The sequence below is a fragment of the Cnephaeus nilssonii genome (genome assembly GCF_951640355.1).
Source record: "Cnephaeus nilssonii genome assembly, chromosome: 9".
Taxonomy (NCBI): Eukaryota; Metazoa; Chordata; class Mammalia; order Chiroptera; family Vespertilionidae; genus Cnephaeus; species Cnephaeus nilssonii.
Window position 1 is genome coordinate 89,107,846 of NC_137080.1, and position 20,118 is coordinate 89,127,963.

General features: G+C 41.5%; 1 protein-coding gene and 1 pseudogene across 4 annotated transcripts in view; one reads left to right on the forward strand and one right to left on the reverse strand.

Annotated features, from left to right (window-relative positions):
- The window catches only part of BTBD9 (BTB domain containing 9), a 483,558-nt gene that overhangs the window by 128,419 nt on the left and 335,021 nt on the right, over positions 1 to 20,118 (forward strand). The window lies entirely within an intron of this gene.
- Positions 2,489 to 5,341, reverse strand: LOC307105134 (large ribosomal subunit protein eL6-like; annotated as a pseudogene). Its single transcript has one exon. The product of its transcript is annotated as a large ribosomal subunit protein eL6-like (transcript).

A 20,118-nucleotide genomic window follows, 5' to 3' on the forward strand; every position in this document is an offset into this window, starting at 1 on the left:
GAATCTATATTATAAAAGGCCTGTGGCCATCATACCCTAACGAGGATTGACCAAACAAACGGTCACTAGGAGGTGCATGGAGCACCTCTTGCAGGCTGGGACTCATGGCTCGCATGGCAAGGCGGGGCTCACACGGGACTGCCAGGGCTCGTTCAGGGCTGGCGGGGCTCACGTGGGGCTGGCGGGGCTCGCGTGGGGCTGGCAGGGCCCGCGGCTCGTGCAGGGGGCAGGTCTGGGGTCCTGCCAGCACAGCGGGTCTGGGTCTTGTGCAGTTTCGCGCGCTGGGCCTCTAGTAAGTTAATAATACTCAATGAGTTAAATTCTGTTATTAAATTTGGAAACAAGATCATCAGACAAGCTGTTCATGAAGGTGATCATGATTATTCTAAGTGTTTTACATGTATTATCTCATTTATTTCCCAAACTTGTAAGTACTATTTCTCCACTTAATACATGGACAGATTAAGGCAAGAAAGATTAACTAATCTGCTCCAAACCATTTTGTTTTGCTGTCAAAAATAAGGGCATAGTGGGAATTTGAACTGAAATAGTCTGGCTTCATGGATCATGATCTTAACCATTGGGCTATCACTTCCCAAGCCTTGGGGAATGTACAGAAGAGTTCAAACATTCATGAATATTTAGAACATTTATAGTAGGAATGGTGCTCAGGAAGCAAGTCATAGCTTATATATATACTAGAGGCCCGGTACATGAATTCATATACCAGTGGGGCTCCTCGGCCTGGCCTGTGGAATCTGGCCAAAACTGGCCCTCTGAGATCCCCCAAGGAGTCCCAGATTGCAAGAGGGCACAGGCCAGGCCGAGGCACCCCACCGGAGCATGATTGGGGCTGGGGAGGAACACAGGAGGTTGGCCAGCTGGGGAGGGACTGCAGGAAGGCTCCAGGGCGTGTCTGGCCCATCTCGCTCAGTCCTGTTCAGCCGGACCCCAGAAGCAAGCTAACCTACCGGTTGGAGCGTCTGCCCCCTGGTGGTCAGTGCACGTCATAGCGAGCAGTTGAGCAGCCTTAGCATATCATTAGCATACTGGGAGCCCGTTGCAGGAAGATTCCTGCAATCGGCTGCCTCGGCCGGTGCACTGCCCCTCCCCGTCCCGCACGCTGCCGCCCGCCCCGCCCGCGCTTTCCCTCTGGCAGCTGCCTTGCTTTCTGCTTTCCCTCCCTCTTCCTTCTATGCTGTCTTCAGTCTTCACTCCTCCCTCCCTCAGCGAATGCAAATTAACTGCCATCTTTGTTGGGTTAATTTGGATACTCGCTCTGATTGGCTGTGGGCATAGCGAAGGTACGGTCAATTAGCATTTTTCTCTTTTATTAGTGTAGATTACGCTTTGATTGGTTGAACAAACAACCGGACACTTAGCATTTAGGCTTTTATTATATAGGAATTTTATATATATTTTTAATTCATTTTAGAGGGGAAGGGAGAGGGAGAGAGAGCTAGAAACATAAATGGTGAGAGATAATCATTGATTGGCTGCCTCCTGCATGCCTCCCACTGGGGATCAAACCCATAACCTTGGCATGTGCCCTGACTGGGAATCGAACCATGACCTCCTGGTTCATAGGTTGATGTTCAACCACTGAGCCATGCTGGCCGGGCCATAAGATATATTATTTAAAAATCTTTAATAGTAGTGAGTTTTTTAAGAAATGACTTATTTTTCTTGGTTATTCTAAAAGTAATCCTATCTAATAAAAGAGTAATATACAAATTGACCATCACTCCAACACACAAGATGGCTGCCCCCATGTGGTCAAAGATGGCTGCCCCCATGTGGACACAAGATGGCCGCCACAAGATGCCTGCAGGGGATGGTAGTTGTGGGCGATCAGGCCATCACGGGAGGACAGTTAGGGATGACCAGGCCGGCAGAGGTGGGCAGTTGGGGGAGACCAGGCCTTCAAGGGAGGGCAGTTGGGGGCGATCAAGCCTGCAGGGGAAGGCAGTTAGGGGTGACCGGGCCGGCAGAGGTGGGCCATTGGGAGAGACCAGGCCTGCAAGGGAGGGCAGTTGGGGGTAATCAAGCCTGCAGGGGATGGCAGTTAGGGGTGACCGGGCTGGCAGAGGTGGGCACTTGGGGGAGACCAGGCCTGCAAGGGAGGGCAGTTGGGGGCGATCAAGCCTGCAGGGGAGGGCAGTTGGGGGTGACTGGGCTTGCAGGGGAGGGCAGTTGGGGGCAACCAGGTCTGCAAGGGAGGGCAGTTTGGGGGGACCAGGCCTGCAGGGGAGGGCAGTTGGGGGCAATCGGGCTGGCAGGGGAGCAGTTAGGCATCGATCAGGCCAGCAGGGGAGTGGTTAGGGGGTGATCAGACTGGCAGGCAGAAGTGCTTAGGGGCAATCACGCAGGCAGGCAGGCGAGTGTTTGGGAGCCAGCAGTCCTGGATTGTGAGAGGGATCCCAGATTGGAGAGGGTGCAGGCTGGGCTGAGGGACACACACCGCGCCCCCCCCCCCCCCCCCCGTGCATGAATTTCGTGCACCGGGCCTCTAGTATATACACAGTGAAAAAAACTTAGAAAATAAAGTATACATTTGAACATAATAATTCTAAATCCAGAGATAACCAATGTTAACAATTTTGTATATTTTCATATAAATAACTATATAACCTGTGTGGTTTATATGTATATAAACTATAAATAGTTTTGTGGGATTTTCATATAAAATTTCATTAAGAGTATTATTTTATGTCATCAAATATACCATAAATTTTGCCATTTCTCTTTTGTTTGATCAGGTTATTTTTGTATTTTGTTTTTTATAAATAGTGCTCCAGTGGCCATCTTTCTTTGTCTATAGTTCTTATTATTACCTTGGGTAGTGTATTAGTCCGGACTCCTTGGTTTGTTAAGTGATAAGGAACCTACCTTGAACTAACTTAGGTGAAAACAAATTTTTTGACTTAGGTAACTGCTGAAATGGCAGGCATGCAGCTGGGCCTCAAGGGGCGCTGAAGTCAGGGACAACTCAAATATCTCAAAACCCCCTCCACTCCATATTTCTTGGCTCTTTCTACATTGTTTGTTTTCTGAAACAGTTTCCTCCACACCCTGGGAAACATGACCACAGATAACTCCTGAACTGTAGCTCACAGCATTGCCAGCAGAGTGGGACTTCACCTTGTTTTTCTTTTTAATATATTTTTGATTTCAGAGAGGAAGGGAGAGGGAGAGAGAGATAGAAACATCGATGATGAGAGAATCATTGATTGGCTGCCTCCTGCATGCCCCCCACTGGGGATCGAGACCGCAACCTGGGCATATGCCCTGACCGGGAATCGAACCGGTGACCTCTTGGTTCCTGGGTCGACGCTCAACCTCTGAGCTACACCTGGCTGGGCATTCACCTTGTTTTTCCCCCAAAAAAATTATTTTGAAAATTATCCAAATAAAAAGTTTTACCATGTATGGATGTTACCATACTTGCTTTATCACATATTCATATGTCTATCAATCTTCCTATTTATCAGTACATCTGTTAAAAATCCATTTCAAAGTAAATTGCAGACATTAGTACACACCCCCCTAAGTACTTCAGCATGCATATCATTAACTTAGAGTTCACTGTTTGTTTACATTTTTCTTGTAATGTAAAATTGACATCCAAGAAAATGCATAAATTTTGTTTTCATTCACTGACTTCTGACAAATCCACACACCTGTAACCCAAATGCTATGACACTCACTTTTTTTTTTTAAATCAAGATTTAAAAAATCCCAGGAAATTGTTCTGACTAGTCCACTTTGGGTCTGGCACTCATCCCTGAGCTCAGAGAGTGAAAGCAGCAGTATTTCCCACTTGTAAGAGGATGCTGGACAGACAGAACTATTCACATCTGCAGGAGAGAGCTTTCTGGAAGTCAAATTACACTAATTGAATTTAGACAGCATACCTTTATGCTGTTCTAAAGGCATGTTTATTAGTTTCATCTTCTTTAGAAATCTGCCTCTAATGTCCCACAGTAATGATTTCTTTACTCTCTGTACCTATGCTTCATCACTTTTTCTTGAATTGATATAGCACATGTTTTGTGTCTTTTTCAAAAAGAAAAATTGTGTCGAAGATTTCACCCTCCTGGTGTCTGGGCTTGCGCAGCTTCTTCTTGAAGTAAGCATCAGTGAGATGTTTGGGGATTTTCACACCACTGATATCAATTTTGGTGGAAGTGACGATGACAAATTTCTGGTGTGTTCTACGCAGAGGAACTCGATTGAGGGACAGAGGTCCAGTCACAAGTAGCAAGCCACTGCTCAGCTGCTTCAGGAAAACCACCCTCTTGCCTCTGTGGCGCCCAATGAGGATGATCAGAATGGTCCCAGGAGAGATGCTGGCCCACAATTTCTTGCCATGGCTCAGCAGCTTTCGAGGCACATCTTCAGTAGGATAATATCTACGCATTTTGCTGAGTTTAACCACTCGGGTACCACCATTTTTGTCGCCATCAACTGGTTTTGTGACAAGAACTTTCTCCTTTTTCTTTTCAATCCTGGATTTAGCTGCCGAATACTTCCTCTTGTACATGGCCTTTCGCGAATACATAGCCGACCAGGAATATCTGCCAGTTCCTCGTAAGAGGACGGGCTTTCAGCTGCAGTGGGGCTTCCCCTTCTTAGGCGCCTTAACCTTGCCGCCAGCACCAGCCTTCTTGGCTTCAGGTTTCTTCTCCTTAGTATCAGGCTTCTTCTTCTTAGTATCCAGCTTCTCAGTTTTCTTTTCACCCGCCATCCTCTTCGAGCCCCACTGCAAACCCAAGCAAGACAAATAAAGCACCTGGGAGGCATCTCAGTTGGCCCCAGACATGTCTGACCCTTGCAGGTGTCAACCCTCCTGGTTCGGATAGCGAAGGATTGGGGTTCTGAAATCCTTGCCATCATTTCTTTGTCAACTTTGTCCTCAGGCTTTATCCTTTCATGGTCTTAGATGGCTGTTACATCAAGGCATCACAGCCCAATGCAGTAATATCTCTTCTGTTCCTCAAAAGAGCTAAGAAACCTTTCCCAGAGGCCCCTTAACCGACCTCCATATGTCATTGACTAGAACTAATGGATATTAACGAGCCCAAATCAGTTACTGGTGAAGATAATGGAACCATGTGCTTTCTGATCAAGAGTTACCTCTTCACATTGGAGAGGAGTGGACAAAAGTGATGCTATCAGGACTTTGCTAGTAGGAAAGAAAAAATGTTGTATAGGCAACGGGTAGCATCTTTTACACAGAATTGTTCCCTAATGAAAATGCCTGATCTTGTTTGTCCTCTGAAGTTGGTAGTGTGGGGCACATTGAAGAAATTCTGTATTTAACTCGTTGCTACCCGACTGCTTTCTCAGTTGGTGACAATTGATATTGTATCGGCCCTGGCCTTTTAAGTTTTAGGTACTTAATATTTTTCTACTTCTCCCTAGGATTTATTGTATTTGAAAAAAAAAGTACATATTTTAATGGTTTCTTCTTAGTTCTGGAATTAATTCCTTTAATCCTAATGTCTAAGCCTGGGTTCTCTGGCAAACAGAGCCGGAGGTAAGGATTAAAATGTTAATGCTTTCTTTGAGAGATAAAGGTTCAGGTCTGTAAGGTAAGGGCAGAAGGAATAGAAACAAGGAAAGATGCAAAGAAATTGATTTGATGGATTGTACTACCTCTTGCTTCCTAACAAGCTGGAAAGAGCCATAGCAGGTCACTCAGCAAGCATGCTCACTTGCCAACAGGATTTCTCTGAAAGGGTTTTAAGGAGAAAGTACACTTGGAGTGGTCCTTGGAAAAGAGGAAGAAAGGGGGGATAGATCTGCCTGGTTTCCTCCAGTCTCCTCTCCTGTTCGTAGTTGATGGAGGTTTATCCCTGGGAACAAACTCCTCTGCACTCCCAAGCTGCCTCATCCAGGCCCTCTGTAGCTACTCAGGAAGCTAGATCCCATGCCCTGCTTGGGGTATTTCATCCAAGTCCAAAAGTGACTTGGGTAAGGCACCAATTGAGAGAGAAAAAGAGAACACACATGCATGGAGGTGGTTGTGTCTAAGAAGGCACACACACAGATTTGTGTCCCAATACACCTAAGAAGGTTGAAGTTTTAATTTTTTGTCATAGCATTACTTTGGTATTTAATTACTTGGAAACATATTAGTTTCAGAAAATAAGCCAGAGACTGCTTTTGTGATCCTAGGCTATGAAGTTTAAGATAATCACTTTATGAATTGTTTTACTGTTTTCTGGTCTGAGAATCTCTTATATGTAAGAAATATGGCAGTGTTCCAGGGCCCCACAAATAATATTGGTTGTTGTGGATCTAAGTCAACACCGACTTCTTCATAGTCATCTTAAAATATGGTTGAGGCTGAGTGGAGTGGCTCAGGGCATCCTTAGATTGTCCGGTCATTCCAAATGTATCAAGATTGATGGATTCTTTGGAGCTCTCGACACTTGGAAATCCTCTGAGTATTGCCTTTGAATTCTAAAAATCCTTAGAAGGCCAGTCTCTTTTCAAAAAGAGCAATTTTTGCTTTTTATTCAAAGTGCAGAGAGAAAATTGTGTTGAATTGGTGGCAGAAGAGACACAACCCGATGGAATGAAGGAAAGAATGTCCTTTCTGGGCTGGTTTGGTCTTTGCATTCCTCATAGGTTTCTTCCATTTTCTTGGGTTAAGATCTCTCCCCCCCCCCCCCCCCATTAGTGTACTTTACTCAGGTCACTAAGACTTCTTAACTGGTATTACAGAATAATGGTAGCTGTTTTTGTATGGGAGATTAAAGGATGAGCTTGTCAACGATGAATGTTAATTGGGTGCGTCTGATAAGCCTGAGGAGACTTCCTGCTTCTGTGTTGTCATAGGAACTGAGGCAGAATGTTTGGACATTCTCAGCATGTTGCTAGCCAAGTGCTCCTGACGTGTTCTGAATTGCCTATAGTGGTGGCACTGGCATGACACTGTGGGGCCATGTAGCCCTTTTAGCTGCATCAAAAGCATGAGAATTCTTGGTCAGTCTTTGGTTTGTGGTGCCCAGATTTTTTAAAGTCTTCTGTGTTCTTTCACTAGACTTCAGCGTCTGGATTTGACCTAGGGACAGAAAGTCACATTAGGTCTGCTGGTGTTTAAACACACAGTTCTACATGTATTTGAGTAGTTGACCTTCTTTTTCCGGTTTTTAAAAACTAATGGAGTGACCGAGTGTTATTTTAAGAAAACCTTGAAAACAAAAAGCCCCCTTCCATTCTGCACTCCAATGAAGATGATTGCCTTTATCTTCCATTCACCTTGGACACTTGGTACCTGTCATGAGGTGTGAGGCTGCTTAAAGGGCTGATTTAAGGTGAGATTTTTTTCCTTCCTTTTTGAGGCTCTGTTTATGAACTAGAATCATAAAAATTCAAGAATCGTGCCAAATGTTCTTTTGTTGATGACTGTGATTTAGTCTGTTATGTAACTGTAATATATAATTTACACATCTTGAAGATCATCAGTCTCTGTACTGAGTGACTATATTTAACCCTCACTTCTTTGGAAAAAGAGAACATTACCAATTATCTTTGAAACTATGTTTGTGAGACAATACACATTGATCCCACCCTCTTTCTCCATTTTTAATTTTTGGGGCGTTAAGTAGCACTTTATGATTTCTTCTATGCTTTTTTGTGTATAAAAGCTCAGAGGAGAAAGAGAGAGCTTCGTAGCTGCTGCCTGTATCTTGGGGCCTCCATTGATTGCTCATATTGTCTAAACCAAGAACAATGGGCATAATGTCATTGTCATCTCTATTAATATGCAGGTCCAGAGAAAACAAAAGGGTAAATTTCTTTCCACTATTGTCTTTCAGTTGCAGAAGGGGAGTGAAGAAGGGATATTGAAATATTTAATAGTGAATAGTTTTATACTTATTAAGAAAATAACACTTCCTTTTTCTATGTTTTGATGCCACGAGTGCCTGTCATTTCAATATTTTTTGAGCAAATGGTTAATATTGGTTTTCTTTTATCTTAACCTTTGTAAGTTAAGTTCAGTTTTAAGCCCCATTATGGTGTCTTTTAAACAAATTCTCTTATTTACCACCCAACATTTTGCCTCATTGCCCTGCCGCAGGCTCTGTTTATATGAAGTTGTCATAATGTAAGAGGAAATGTTGACTGTATTCACACAGGACTGTGTTCCCTTAATAAAGAAAGCCTTGACTAAGAAAATGGTGTTCTTATTAAATCAGCTCTTTAAGAGTAGGTGGGAGGAACTGCCATCGATCTAATGGATTTAATAGTTCATATACAAAGTCTGGAATAGAAGTAATATTCTGCAGCTGAGTAACTGTAGATTAATCCATCTCCAGACAGAATTCTGGAAGCATCCGTAAAACTGGAAAATTACTTTTTCTTTCCTTTTTTCAGGCACAACTGGACTAAATGTAATTCCCAAATACTTTAGAATTAAATTATACCCACAAAGTAGGTCTACTAAAAATTATATGAAAAATTGAAATGAAATCATAAAATGTAAATGTTAGGTTCTTCTTGGCTGCATTTACTCTGGTGCCAGTTTGTTTAGGAGGACTGCAGTGTTGAAAGGTAACCAGAGGTCACATGTAGAGATTCTTTCTTCGTTAGGTGGTTTTGTAATAGCTAGTGGTGGTCTATTTTAGTTCAGTTGGATGAAGTAGTCCTTTTAAGGTGGGTGCTGAAGTCAGACATTTAAGCTTCTCTTCATGCTCTCTCCCTTTGACCCTTTAATACTTTTTCTTTTATTCCACTCACTGAAAGCACATCACCGAGCCCTCCTTCTTTGACAAGAAAGGCTAGCCATTCCTTTTTCCCTTCCTGCCCTAACCTTTAATGAATGGTTGGGTCTATGAAGATATGGGGTTCCTAGGACATCTGAGAATTTTGATAGATCCAACTGACATTCTATGGGTGGAAATGAAGTGAGCCTTGTTCAGGTTTCATTCTCATATACACGGCATATTCCATTCATGCTTTACACCGCTAAGATATTCAGTTTGGGCAGCATAAACTGAAGGTTCTCAAGGAAATAAAAGGTAAAATAATAAAAATATCATCGATAACATTAACAACTACAACTCTGTTTATCAGAAATTAAAAAATGCAGAAGGAATTGGGAATTCTGATAAATTTACGACTAAAAGAAGAATAGACTCATATTAGGAATAGCAGCAGTACCATGTATTTCTATAGAGCACTGCAGTTTACAAAGCACTCTTCATTGAAGTTTATAGTAGCCTTCCTTATATGACAGTGGGGGGTGAATTGGCTGGACACTCATGGTTTCTTTAGCCTTAAGATCTCTGGATCTAAAGCTTCACACCAGCCATGGATCTAAAGCTTCACACCAGCCATTTTAATTGGCATTGTTGCCGTATTGTATTATTAGACTGCTAAAATAGTCAGATAGTTGGCAGCTGTTCTCTTTCATGTTTAATCCTTCCTCTCTTCTGCTCCTCTCATCACTGTCACCTTCCAGTTTGAAAGCTAGAGCATATGTAGCCATCTTTATTTACTTTTGTTCTATGCTAGCATTTGCCTTCTGCTAAATGAGGTTGTTCTTTATGAGGCAGCTGGCAATTTGTTTCTGCAGTCAAGGATCATATACTGCATTTTTGGAGCCTGGGATATGTTAATAAGGCTTCAGAAATAAAAATATCATCTGAGTGAGCACTGCACTGGTGCTGGTGAGCTGCAGACAACCCCCTAGCCCACAAAACAGCTACCACCTGAATGTGTCTAGGTCAGTGGTCGGCAAACTCATTAGTCCACAGAGCCAAATATCAACAGTACAACGATTGAAATTTCTTTTGAGAGCCAAATTTTTTAAACTTAAACTTCTTCTAACGCCACTTCTTCAAAATAGACTCGCCCAGGCTGTGGTATTTTGTGGAAGAGCCACACTCAAGGGACCAAAGAGCCGCACGTGGCTCGCGAGCCACAGTTTGCCGACCACTGGTCTAGGTGATGCCATTGGTGCTTCTGCCTCACCTCTCCTGACCGTTTTACAACCAGTAGCAGATTGTGAGAGTGGCTATAAGTGGGTATGTATGTGTGTATGTCTTCATATTAATCTCTTTCTCCAAAGCAGAATCATTCCTTGTGTTCATTTTTATTAACAGCACTCCTTGTTCGATTTTAACCATCCCATGGAGCATTTCTTCATTTCCATTTACATTAGGGCTTTTGGAAAACCTCATGGAACTTTGGATCTAAGATGGGAGCACTTCTTAAAACATGTTTTTATTAAATCAACCCTATAAGAAAAATTCTGTAAGCCAGATAAACCCCAGGGTTCTCGGGGCTCTTAACAGGGTCCATAGTTACTGGTAGGCATTGGATTAAGGGTGTGACACCATGAATTCCTTGGAATTTATACTTGGAAGATATGGCTCAACCCCATCAAAAACCACTGCACTTGTTAACATAGGTTTTTCACTGGATCCTTGTTACATTTTTGTTAATTTTGGTGCTCTTAGACCATACATATTTTAAAACCTTGTTATTTTTTACATTACATATATCACAATGTTAAACTTCAGCATTAGGCTACATGGAAATACTTAAGGTTCGAGCACAAAATTCTGTCAGCATAGTAGTTGGTTAAACATTTATATAAAGAATAGCTATTAATGCTATGGGTTCATTTTTTAACCTTTTGCACTCGGATGTCGAGATTAAAATTACTCTTTGAATGTATCAATAATTTGAAATATAAAAAAAATCCAAATAAATAAGTTTGTATGAAAAGAAACTCCAGTTTTTTATTCTACTGCCGCGCTTTGTAAAATCTGGGGTATTTAAAAAATTAAATCCCGAGTAGAATAAAGGAATCGAGAAAAAAGCAAGCGAGTGCAAAGGGTTAAAAATATTTATAGATTTTTAGAGAAACATTGATTTGTTGTTTCACATATTCATGCATTCATTGATTGATTCTTGTATATGCCCTGATCTGGGATTGAACCCGCAACCATGGCGTATTGGGATGATGCTCTAACCAAATGAAATACTTGGCTAGGGCCATGGATTCATTAAAATATATTTTTTTAAATTATAGATGTCCCTCATTCCCCTTCCTTCACCCAGCTCCTCCCTCCCGCCCCCCAGGCCTTCACCACACTATTGTCTGTATCCATGGGCTATGCATATAAGTTCTTTGTAATCTTTTCTCATCCCGTCCCCCCCTCCCATCTCCTGTCAAATGGGTTCATTTTTTAAATCCACTCCTTCAGAGAGTTAAAAACTTCTTAAGGGTGTTGATATTTCTTGAAATTTATTAAACTATTAATGACTGCCTCTAAAAGGATTATTTGTTTTAGTTTTTCTATGAAAGAGTCAGGCAAAGTAGTTTACCTTCCAGCAACACGTCTACTGTGTTATAGAAGCTGGTAAAGATTTTGCAGAGCATCTTATGTAAAGTTATTAAAGAAGAATTCATTTCGGTTCATTAAGTAAGCTCCCACCTGTGTGGCATTGGAGAGACAGTGTTGAATGAGCCCACATCCCTATTCTTAAACAGCTCACACTTTACTGGAAGAGTGAATTTTACATGGGTCATCTGAATTGATGGCACCTAATCGATAGTCACCATATGGTGTTTGGCGTGCACATGTTCCACAGGCATGCCATGATTAAATGGTTGATGGGAATCATACCATCACTTTCCTCTTGTAAAACTTAGAGGATCAAGCTCAAAATCCACCCTCTGAGCTTTGAAGAGAGTCCCAGACCATTTAATTTACATTTCCTCTGTTTGGTTAAGTCTTCCCCAGGACTGTGCCTTATGCCCTTCCTGTCATCTATCCAGGCAAATCTTGACTCTTTATTCTCCTATGTGAAGCATTTCTAGATCTATGAAAAAAGTGAATGGTTTCTCTTTGTACTTTGAATTGTGCATATGAATATGTAGTTAATCATCCTAATTTAAATAGGATTCAAAGACACTAAAGATACTTAGAAAATTCTATGGCAGAAGAACACAGGGGAGGAAATGATTAATTATTTCTGGGGAATTCAGAAAATGTTTTACAAGGAAGATAATATTTATTTAGATCTTTAAGGACGAGTAGGAGTTTTTTTAGGTGGGAAGGTTATTTGGGGCAGAGGGAATAGTATATATGAAAAGTCGTGGCATCATGAAAGCACATGGCATGTTGCATGTTTAAAGGAACGTGGCTGGACTACACGGTGTGCTTGTTATTTGGTGGTGCTGGTGCCCTGGAGGCAATGCCGCCAAGAGGATTTGCATGGTAAGCTCTGCAGTGCAAAAGCAGGTTCTTTTAGAATGTCGTGTACTAGCAAATTACAAGCTGGTTTAGGCACTTGATAAATATATATACAGAGAGTTCCAAAAAATGTATACACACAATGTCTATAGACTCTATTACATTTTGAAAATGAAATGTGTTTTAATAAACACTGCCTTTATTCAAAGTGTATATACATTTTGGGGGGACACCCTATATATTTTTTTTGTTAATCCTCACCTGAGAATATTTTTTCCATTGACTTTTAGAGAGAGTGGAAGGGATGGAGGAAGGGGTGGGGGGGGGGGGGGAGAGAGAGAGAGAGAGAGAGAGAGAGAGAGAGAGAGAGAGAGAAGGAAACATTGATGTGAGAGACACACATTGAGTGGTTGCATCTCACACATACCCTAACTGGGGCTGGGGATCCAATCTGCAACCCAGGTACCTGCCCTGGACCAGGAATCAAACCCACGACCCTTTGGTGCATGGGCCAGTGCTCTAACCACTTAGCAACAGCAGCCAGGGCGATAAATATATTTTTTTAATGGACCATGAGTCTAAGATTAGCTGGCTCTTTGATCAGGGGAGGAAAATGTGAGTAATCCTTTAAGAATCATATTCATTCATCAGGCATTTATTCAACAAATATATACTGAGGCTGCTGTGCTCAGAGCAACAAGGGAGATATAAAGATGTTTCTGCCCTGTTTGTGCAATGCCTCTTCCCCAAATTCAGGGTTTTATTAGATTTTTATTTTGAGAAATATTAATTCTATGCAATTTTATTATGTTTTATGTATGCTTGCTACTAAAGCACTGTGCACTTATTACCCTCTCTAAAAGGTTCAGAACCATTTAACCCACTCCACTGCTCTATTTCAGAAGTTCTCACTCTGCATTTTGAGGAGAGAACAGTGCTCAAATGGCTGACGTTTTTCTGCATGTTGTGTTTTCCAGCCAGTATTTATAAGGTCAGCAAGGCAGGGCATGCAGTGTTATAGATGTGAAAGCTGATTTGTACTCAACCTTTTCGGCCTAACATACTTTAGCTGACATTCTTTACTTATAGTTGATGCAAAGAGAATAGAGTTCAGTTGTAGCAAAGAAAAACGAAATAATACTGAAAGCAGAATAGAAACTTGAGTCGTAAAGATTGCACTCCTGGTAATGTCCTTTTACAGGTGTGTGGAAGAACAGTCAAACCTTTCTTGAGGATTATATTACATTCATTCATCCCTTCCCTTCCTCTGCTTGCTGCCCTGTTCCCTTCTTCTTCTTCTTTAAAATAATATATTTATATTTATTTCAGTGAGAAAGGGAAAGGGAGAGAAAGATAGAGGCATCAATGATGAGAGAGAATCATTGATTTGCTGCCATGTGCCCTTGACCGGAATCAAATCTGGGACCCTTCAGTCCGCAGGCCGACACGCTATCCACTGAGTCACACCAACTAGGGCTGCCCTGTTCCTTCTTTTCTTCGCTACATATTTAGTAGGTAACTTGAATGTCAACACTCTGCTGGGTATTGGGTTACAGTGGTAAAGGTAATGCTCCTTGTCTGCATAAGAAGGTACAACAGTATTCTCAACCCTGGCTGTGCTTGAGCTATATGAGTAAGCCTTAAAAATATACAGATGCTGGGGCCCCTGCCCTAGAGTTCTGATTCTGTAGTTTTGAGGTGGGTAGGTAGGATTACTGACAAATTAATAGGCAATTTCAATTCTCTGAAGTGGGCAAAAAGATAGTGAGTACTGGGGGGCGGGGGCTGGGGCCGGGGGATCACCTGGCCTCATCTTGGAAGATCAGGGCTGGTGGCTAAATGAGGAGGGCGTGTGTACAGGATGAGGAAGGAAAAAGCCTGACTAGGGCTTTGGGGAATAACATGTATACACTGCAGGAAGAGAGAGCATGGGAAAGTGGTAGTTTATTGTAGTTAGAGCATAGAAGAGGAGGTAAGGAGTAGTGAGAGATGAGATTGGAGAGACAAGCAGAGTCCAGATCATTCAGGACTTTGTCAGCCAGGTTTTCAGAAATTTGAATTTTATCTGTAGACAATTGAAGACATTGATGAGTTTAAAGTAGTGGAGTAATTAATATAAGATTTATTATGTTTTCATATAATCACTCCTGCTACTTTATGGAGAATGGCTTTCAGGGACATAAGAATAGAATTTGAAAACTTTTGCAGAAGTCTAGGCATGAGAAATGCCAGTTATTTGACTCAAGCAAGTAGCAGTGGAGATGCAGAAAAGTGGGAAATACTTAGTTGTTGGAATATATTGACCTTGTTTAAAAGTAGATGTGTTGGGGGTGAGATGTGTGAGAGAGACATAAATGTATCAAAGAATAGGCTTTTGGCTTGGGATCATGGGTTGGATGGAGATACCAATCACTAAGATGAGGATATAGGAGAAGAAGCAGATTTGCCAGGGAAAGGCAATGAGCGGGCGGGGGGGAGAGATTGAGTTATTGATTGTTCCATTTACTTATGCATTCATTGGTTGCTTTCTTGTATGTGGCCTGACTAGAGATCGAACCCAAAACCTTGGTGTATAAGTGTGATGCTCTAACCAACTGAGCTACCTGGCCAGGGTGATAAGTTCACTTTAAATATACAGTTTGAGGTAACAGTTGGACATCCAAATAGAGATCTGAACTGGGCATTTAGACAGTTGGTCTGAAGCTAGGGAGAAGGATCTGGGCTAAAGATAAAGATTTGGAAGATATTTGCATATAGATAGTAACTGAAACTATTTGAGTGCATGAGATGATTCAGTACATATAGAGAGAGGGGAAGGCCTAGGTTGGAACCCTTAGGAATACCAACATTTTAGGAAAGAAGGAGAAAAGGGGAAGCTTAGAGGGAGCCTGAGAAGGAGTGGTAAAAGTAGGAGGAGCCTTAAGATCGTGAATTGCCATATAAGGCAAGAGAATGCTTTAAAGAGGAAGGAGTGATCACCAGGGAGCTAAATGTTATAAAGAGATCAGTAAGAAGTTTTCATTTGCTTTGACGACAAGGATGTTATGTCAGGAGGAAGAGAAGTAGGTTGAAGGGGGTGAGGTAAAGTCATCATGAGTAAAAAAATCATGTTGTACACCTTGGACTAACGTAATGAGGCAGCAGAGATAAGGTGGATGGGTGATAACTGTGAGTGGAGGGGTTGGAGAATTGTTGAACAGAAGAAATTTGATCATTCTGTTCATTCCTTCTTGGTGTGATCATTCATTAAAGGTCCTCTGTGAGCCATATCCTCTACTCTGTTGAGAATAGATCCTAGTTCTTTTTGTTGTTAATCCTCACCTGAGGATATTTTCCCATTGATTTTTTGAGAGAGAGTGGAAGGAAGAGAGAGAGACAGACAGAGAGAAACATCAATTTGATGAATTTAAAATGAAGTCTGATTGTGTGGTTTTTCTTTAGCTGTGTACTATTACTTGAGTTTGTGCTCTGAGAAAGTAGATACTAGGGTTGCAGTTTGCCAGGCAAGTATAATGGAGAGAGGAACAACGGAAATAGGGAATGATTATGCATAGATTATAAGAATCTAAGCTGAACAAAGGGAACAAAGAGGGACAGGATTGTGACAGGATCAGTGGATTAGACAGTTTAATGAGAGGGAAGAATTCTTAGCAACCGGGATACTAAAGCAAATGAATGGGAAAGGTGGGAAGGGGAGATGAAATGTTGGTTGTTTCATATTAGAATTTTGGCATGGGTATATGTTTCTGTTAACCAAATCAAGGTATTGCCCATGGATTTGAGTCACTGAGGTATGTAGAGGAAGGGGCCCTGAAAGAGGCTATCAGGGACCTGGGCGCCCAGATTTTGTTTGCGTGGTGTACATTCATGTTAGCAGGTGATGATAGGAGCTGGAGTGGAGGGGAAGTGAGCCAGGAATATGGTTTTCAGTTGAGTAGAATGAGTGTGAAGTTGGCAGATAATGATGACAGCAGGGGATGGGCTGTGTGCAGGCAGAATTGGAAGAGCCTGGTTGGGAGTAGTAATTGGGAACAAGTATAGTTGCCTCCCCTACTTCCTGGCCATGGGATTTATGAGGCATTGAGAGGAAAAAATAATCACTTCTTGAGATGGCTGCTGGGGAAGCATGTTTAAATGCTGGTGATAAGGAATCAGCAGAGGTAGAGGTTAGAGAGCAGAGGTTCTGAGGAGGGAGAATAGATGGGCTGTAGGGTCTTAGTGGAGAGACTAGGGTTGGCCTTCTAGAAGAGGGCAGGAGGGGCAGCAGGCCTGGCCGTGGGATAGTGGCCCAGGGTTCATCTCAAAGAAGGCGACAAGAGCAGCTGTTGAGGGTAAGGCTGTAGGGAGTTGGGTGGGAGATGTGAGAGGAATGGAGGAGGTTTGAACTAGCAGCTGGAAAATGGAAAAATGGAAGTGACATATAGAACGATCATCAGGAGATGCTAGGGACTCAGCTCAGACTGAAGATTTTGAGTTAGGCACAAACTTCTCCCTACCCTCCCTTCCCTATTACATATGTTGTGACTATTTTCCCCTATTTCCACGAGACTAAATTAATTGCTTTCTCATCTGTGTTTCCGTAGTATTAAACATCTATTTTTATATCACATCACATTGTGGTACAGTGTTTTTCCTGTTCAGAGTGTGAGTTCCTAGAGAGTAAGGCTTATCTTCATGATCACCTAGAAAAGTCGTCGGCAAATTCATTAGTCAACAGAGCCAAATATCAACAGTACAACGATTGAAATTTTTTTTGAGAGCCAAATTTTTTAAACTTAAACTTCTTCTAACGCCACTTCTTCAAAATAGACTCGCCCAGGCCATGGTTTTTTGTGGAAGAGCCGCACTCAAGGGGCCAAAGAGCTGCATGTGGCTCGCGAGCCGCAGTTTGCGGACCATGGACCTAGAATAATGACAGGAACATAGCAGGCACTCAGTTAATGTTCATTGAATTGAATCAAATTACACAAGTATATTCATTATATTTTTCTAATACTGCTTTTCCTTCATTGATCTGAAACTATACATTCTAAACAACTTACTGGTTTCTATGGACACAATGTGCTCATTAAGCTGAGCCATCCTATTTTTATGGTTTACAAGAGCAGGACCTGTGCAGAAGATTAAGATGTTTCCTCATCTGTATGGGTTTGGCATGAATTTATTTGCCTTGGGAATTGCTGTCAGCAGAACCTTTGCCTTGTTATTGACCTTTCCATTTGATCGTAAGGACATCCTTTGAGAATATAGTGAATGGCTATTCTTCTGATTGAATAGCACTGTGCTAGCATTCTTTCCCTTCAGAGTGAATAGTACTGCACTATGTGATTTGAAATCTGTGGGAGGCTCCAATTGGAGGAGAGAGCTTTTCCTGTAAAAAGAACTTAATAAGCAAAATTAAAAAGTCACCTTGCTTCCAAAATGTTGGAAATATTGTACTGACATGAAGACCATACAACCACGGACAATATTAATTTGCCCATTAATGTGTTCATATTGTTTTGTGAATGGCAAAATGAAGGAACATTCGTATTTATTCATATTCTACATCAGTAGTGACAACTTTGGGAGGAGACTTTCTTAGGTTCCCTTTAAGATAGATTCATAGAACTTAATGCTAGAAGGGATGTGAGAGCCCTTGGTCAGCCACCCAGTGAAACCTGTGAAGCCCTCCTCAGCATCCCTCCAGGTGGGGTCCAGCATCTTCTTGTATACTGAGAACAGAAACCAGGACATTGCTACCTCTGTAACAGCAGTTCTCAAACTTTGTTCCCAGGAGCTCTTTATAATCTTAAAAATTATTAAGGACCTCAAAGAACTTTTGTTAATGCATGGTATATCTTATCAATATTTATGAATTAACTTAAAGTGCAATAATAAACCCATTACATGTCAATATAAACATTTTAATGAAAAATAACTATATTTTTAAAAACAAAAATAATTCAGTGAGGAAAGTAACCTTGCAAACTTCCTTAATTTTTGGTATTACAGTAGAAGACAGCTGGATTCTCATATTTATTTCTCAGTCTGTTGTGATATCACAGATGTAGCCTCTGGAAAGCTCAACTGTACATACAGGGCAGGCAAATAACTTCTTAAAATTAAGAAGCTTTGACCCCATGGACCTCCTGAACGGTACTTGGAACCCCAGGAATCCAGACCATACTTTGAGGTTTGCTGCTGTTTTGTACATGAAGAGATGGGGCGAATGAAAGAAAAAAAGAGATACAAATGGGGCCCAGAATAACGTCATCATACCTGTGGTCAACAAGTATTGAGTGCCTACCACGTGCCTGAACATAAAGCACTGAAAATGCTGACAATTCTATCAGTTATTTTCCTTCTTCTTCATTGTGAAGACTCACCTTGACTTGAAAAGATTGCAGAGTTTTAAATTAGCTCTTTTACTTATAGCATTCATTAATTGAGAAAATGAGAAAAAGCTACTATGACTTTAGTTGTGTTTTTATATGTTATACAGTTTGGTCTGCAGACTGTGCTTGGTGTCCATGGGGATTTGCAGAACCCTTGCAAATAACTGTGCCTTGGCCCCGCCACATGCGATCTACAGGTTGGGAACCATGGTTCTGTGTTTGATTTTTTTTTTTTTTCTTCAGAAGTCATTCACCAGTTCTTGTCACCGGTATTAAAGATGTTGAGTGATAGAACTGTTTTGAAACCATTTTGACTTTTGGTGCCTTTGAGTAAGATGGCTGGGTGTCCTGAGAAAAGCCAAAGGCAAATAAATAAATGCCTGTGCTTCTGGGGCTTCCGATTGTTTTGACTCAGAGCAATGGATGAGCGCTTGTAGATTGAGCATGTTTTCCCTGCCCCTTAAGATGTTGCTGAGAGCTAACGGGAGAGAACTGTGCTGAGAGAGTTAATTCCGAGCTAGTGAAAAGTGGAAATGTGCTAATAGTACAAGGGGAGGAGTGAGAAATTAAATGGTATCTTTTTAGAAGTCTGCCTTATTGCAGTCTGCATTGCTCCTTGGGGATTTTTCTACTGAGTACAAGAAAATCAGCAAGCACTTCTTGGAAAAACCCAGATGAAATTACTGCCATAAATTTTTTATTTTTATTTTTCATGGTATAAAACCCTTAATTTAGATGGGGAGGGTTTATTACCCGAGCTTTCTTGGCATGGCTAAGTTCAATTAATTTCAGATGACAAGCTCCCCCTACCCCCTTGCCTTTCTCCTTTTTTTCCACCCAATATGTGGAAAGTACAATTTGTTATTGGTTTGCCTTTGGCTCTGGAGACCTCATTAAGGGCCCAAGAAAGGGATTCTATCTCTCTGTCTTTGACGCCTTTCTGTTTTCTGCTGGATGCAGACCATTTGCATTGTCACATGGAAAGTATGTACGGTGTATCTGAAGGGAAGGTTAGTGGATAAAAGTGGTGGTGTTTATACCATTTAAATATTGATTTGAAATGACTATTGCAAGTTAAGTTACAATGGTGTTCAACTAAGATAGGAAAGTTAGCTTAAGATGAGGTCACTGAAAAGAATGTGGGCACATTTAGACAGGAAAACTTATTGAGCTGCTCTGACAGTTCATATGTAACATACCTGGTTATTTGAAAGCAGGAACAAGATGTCAACAGAATATTGTATTTACTCACACTCCTAAGACATAGCTCGCTGCACCTTCAGGTTCTTGTTCCTATCAGAATACTGTGTGCATATCTTGCAAATAAGGGAAATAATCTATGGTGTTGTTTTCCTCTGCCTGGTAATATAGAATCTATTGTGGTGTGAATAAAAGGGCTCACAGGAGATTCATTACTGTTTGTGAAGTGAACTGTCTGTGTCCTTCGGCATGTGATTATTTTACTCACAAAGCAGATATAAAAATTAGAATTGAGGTGATAGAGAATGTATATTGCATAA